At 71.0% G+C, this 4,020-nt stretch overlaps 1 non-coding gene across 1 annotated transcript; it reads right to left on the reverse strand.

Moving 5' to 3' along the window:
- Nucleotides 1–3,186: 3,186 nt before the first annotated feature.
- LOC135977795 (5S ribosomal RNA) lies at nucleotides 3,187–3,305 on the reverse strand. The gene has a single exon (XR_010595238.1). It is a non-coding gene; the product is annotated as a 5S ribosomal RNA (ribosomal RNA).
- Between the last annotated feature and the right edge of the window lie 715 nt (nucleotides 3,306–4,020).

The raw sequence follows: 4,020 nt of genomic DNA on the forward strand, positions 1-4,020 counted from the left end.
GGACAACAGGTCAACCCCCGGGAAGCGGCTGTCAAATTTTCAAAGTCCCCGTTCGGCCACCAGGTCAACCCGCTGAATCTACTGGGTTGACCTGGCGGCCGGTTTGCTTTCCGGCCACCAGGTCAACCCATTGGATTCGACGGGTTGACCTGGCGACCGGTTTGCTTTCCGGCCACCAGGTCAACCCATTGGATTCGACGGGTTGACCTGGTGGCCGGTTTGCTTTCCGGACCGGATGTCACCCCACTCCCAGGGCAGCGCGGCAGTGGTGCTGAGGACCGCAGAGGGGGGGCTTAATAGTCGAGAGGGAGCAGGTCCGGGGGAGGCTTAATAGTCGTCCCCCGAGGACTCCGGGGGCCAGGCTTAATAGTCGTCCCCCCGGGCGCTCCAGGGGGAAAGCTTAATAGTCCTCCCCCGAGGATAGGCTTAATAGTCGCCCCCCGGCCAGTCCGGGGGAGGCTTAATAGTCGTTCCAGGGGAGGCTTAATAGTCATCCCCCGGGCAGTCCGCGGGAGGCTTAATAGTCGTCCCCCGAGTGCTCCGGGGGGCAGGCTTAATAGTCGTTCCCCAGGCAGTCTGGGAGAGGCTTAAGAGTCATCCCCCGACAGTGTGGGTGTGGGTGTGGGCGGGGGGGAGGCTTAGCAGTCGTCCCCAGGGCGGTCCGGGGGTGGGGGGAGGCCTCAGAGTCGTCCCTCCGAGAGCCGTGTCGGCGGCGGTGGCGGGTGTCAGGCTTTACGTCCAGCCTCCGGAGGGTGAGCGTCCTCGGACGCGATGCAGCCGCCGCAGAGAGGCAGCCTCCGAGGCAGGGAGCGGAGCACCGAGGCTGGGGAGTGGGGAGCAGGAGCCGGGGGGGAGGTGGGGGGCGTTCAGGACAACAGGTCAACCCCCTGGAAGCGGCTGTCAAATGTTCAACGTCCCCACTCGGCCACCAGGTCAAGCCCCGGGAAGCGGCTGTAAAATTCTCAAAGTCCCCACCGGGACAATAGGTCAAGCCCTGGGAGGCGGCTGTCAAATGTTCAAAGTCCCCACCGGGACAACAGGTCAACCCCCGGGAAGCGGCTGTCAAATTTTCAAAGTCCCCGTTCGGCCACCAGGTCAACCCGCTGAATCTACTGGGTTGACCTGGCGGCCGTTTTGCTTTCCGGCCACCAGGTCAACCCATTGGTTTCGACGGGTTGACCTGGCGGCTGGTTTGCTTTCCGGCCACCAGGTCAACCCATTGGATTCGACGGGTTGACCTGGTGGCCGGTTTGCTTTCCGGCCCGGGTGTCACCCCACTCCGAGGGCAGCACGGCAGTGGTCTTGAGGACCACAGAGGGGGGCTTAATAGTCGAGACGGAGCAGGTCCGGGGGAGGCTTAATAGTCGCCCCCCGGCCAGTCCGGGGGAGGCTTAATAGTCGTCCCCCGAGGACTCCGGGGGCCAGGCTTAATAGTCGTCCCCCCCCGGGCGCTCCAGGGGGGAAAGCTTAATAGTCCTCCCCCGAGGACTCCGGGGGCAGGCTTAACAGTCGTCCGCCCCGGGCGCTCCAGGGGGAAAGCTTAATAGTCCTCCCCCGACAGTGTGTGTGTGTGTGTGTGGGAGGGAGGCTTAGCAGTCTTGCCCCGGGCGGTCCGGTGGGGGAGGCTTAGCAGTCGTCCCCAGGGCGGTCCGGGGGTGGGGGGGGGGGGGAGGCCTCACAGTCGTCCCTCGGAGAGCCGGGTCAGCGGCAGTGGTGGGTTTACGTCCAGCCTCCGGAGGGTGCGCGTCCTCGGAGGCGATGCAGGCGCCGCAGAGAGGCAGCCTCCGAGGCAGGGAGCGGAGCACCGAGGCTGGGGAGAGGGGAGCAGGAGCCGGGGGCTGGGGCTGGGGGTGGGGGGCGTTCAGGACAACCGGTCAAGCCCCGGGAAGCAGCTGTCAAATGTTCCAAGTCCCCACTCGGCCACCAGGTCCACCCCAGTCTAGCAATGGGGTTGACCTGGCTGACGGCCGGTTAGTATCAAGGTAAACTCACCGTCGTCCACAGGAGGGCAGCTCTCAGGCCGGCCGGCTGCGGCTGACTCTGGGGCGGCGCCCGGTCCCGGCAGCGAGGGGCGGGGGGCGCGGAGCGAGACGGGGCTAACCGGGGGGGGGCGCCTCCTGCGACTTTGGGGGCCGCGGGTCGTCAGTGGCGTGCAGGCCGGGCCTCTCCCGGGGGATTCGGGGGGGCGGTCCTGCGGGCCGGGCGCAGGGGGCTCGAGCGAGCCCGGGCCGGTCCGCCCCGGGGCCGGGGTCTCCGCCTGCGGCTCAGGGGGGCGCGGGTCGTCGGGGGAGGAAGCCCGGGGGAGCCGCACACCGGCCCGCCAGGCCAGGCCTGGCCTGGATGGCCGCGGGGGGATTCGGGGCGGTCCCGCGGGCCGGGGGCCGGGCGCAGGGGAGGCGGGGGGGCCGAGCGAGTCCGTCCCGGGCCCGGGGCCTCCCCCTGCGGCTTTGGGGTCCGTGGGTCCCCGCTGGAGGAAGCCACTGGGAGCTGGACACCCGCCGTCCGTCCCGCCAGGCCAGGCCTGGCCTGGGTGGCCGCGGGGGGATTCGGGGCGGTCCCGCGGGCCGGGGGCCGGGCGCAGGGGAGGCGGGGGGGCCGAGCGAGTCGGGCCCGGGCCCGGGGCCTCCCCCTGCGGCTTTGGGGTCCGTGGGTCCCCGCTGGAGGAAGCCGCTGGGCGCTGGACACCCGCCGTCCGTCCCGCCTGGCCAGGCCTGGCCTGGGTGGCCGCGGGGGGATTCGGGGCGGTCCCGCGGGCCGGCGGCCGGGCGCAGGGGGTCCGAGCGAGTCCGTCCCGGGCCCGGGGCCTCCCCCTGCGGCTTTGGGGTCCGTGGGTCCCCGCTGGAGGAAGCCGCTGGGCGCTGGACACCCGCCGTCCGTCCCGCCTGGCCAGGCCTGGCCTGGGTGGCCGCGGGGGGGGATTCGGGGCGGACCTGCGGGCCGGCGGCCGGGAGGGTCCGGGCCAGTCCGCCCCATGCCCGGGGTCTCCCCCAGCGGCTTCGGTGGCCCCGGGGGGGGTCCTCCGCGGAGGAAGCCGGGTGGGTGGGGAGCCGGACCCCAGGCGCCCAGACCCGTGACCTGCGGCCGCGACCTCCGACTCGGCAGGAGCGACGAGGGGCTTTCCGGCCCGTCCCCCCCTCTCCTTCCCCCCCAGAAAAGGAGAGAGAGCTGACTCGGACCGGGAAAAGCTGCCTACGGCACCTGGGATTCCCAGGCGGTCACCCATCCAAGTACTAGCCAGGCCCGGGACGGTTTACCTTCCGAGATCGGACGGGATCGGGGGCGTTCGGTCCGGTATGGCCGTAGGCACCCGGCCCCGCGCCTCCTCGCCCGCTTTCCCCTGCCGACGCCCGGGCCTGCCGCACGGTGAGCCCCGGTCGGACTGCCCCCCCCCCCTGCGGCAGGGCCCCCGTCTCTCGCGGGCCCGGTCCTTTTTTCCTTTTCGAGCTCCGGGGCCCGGGCTGGCCGCCAGAGCCCCTCCGCCCGCCCTCCCCGGCGTCGGGGAAAATACTGTCCCGGACTTCCAGTGCGCCCGATCCTGTCAGCCGGGGGGTGGGGAGGGGCAGTCCCTCGCTGCGGCCGGGGAGGGTGAGCCCAGGGCGGCTTGCCTGCCGTGCGAGGCCCCTCTCGGCCACCAGGTCAACCCCGAGTCGAAAGGGCTGAAAAATTTTCAGAGTCCCCTCCCGGGCACCAGGTCAACCCGTGGAATCGGACGGGTTCACCTGCTGGCCGGTTCGCTTCCCGGGCACCAGGTCAACCCGTGGAATCGAAAGGGTTCACCTGCTGGCCGGTTTGCTTTCCGGCCACCAGGTCAACCCCTAGGGGTTTTAACGGGGGCACGCCCGGTGGCCTCTTTCCCGTCCGGTCACCAGGTCAACCCGGATCTCCCTCCTTCCCTGGGCGTCCCCTCCTCGGAGGCGTCAGGTTCCATTCCCCCCCCCCCCCCAGACTTCCAGGGGCCCGATCCAGTCGGCCGGGAGGCAGTCCCTCGCTGCGGCCGGGGAGGGTGAGCCCAGGGCGGCC

This window comes from Chrysemys picta, unplaced genomic scaffold (assembly GCF_011386835.1).
Source record: "Chrysemys picta bellii isolate R12L10 unplaced genomic scaffold, ASM1138683v2 scaf36, whole genome shotgun sequence".
NCBI classification, from domain to species: domain Eukaryota; kingdom Metazoa; phylum Chordata; order Testudines; family Emydidae; genus Chrysemys; species Chrysemys picta.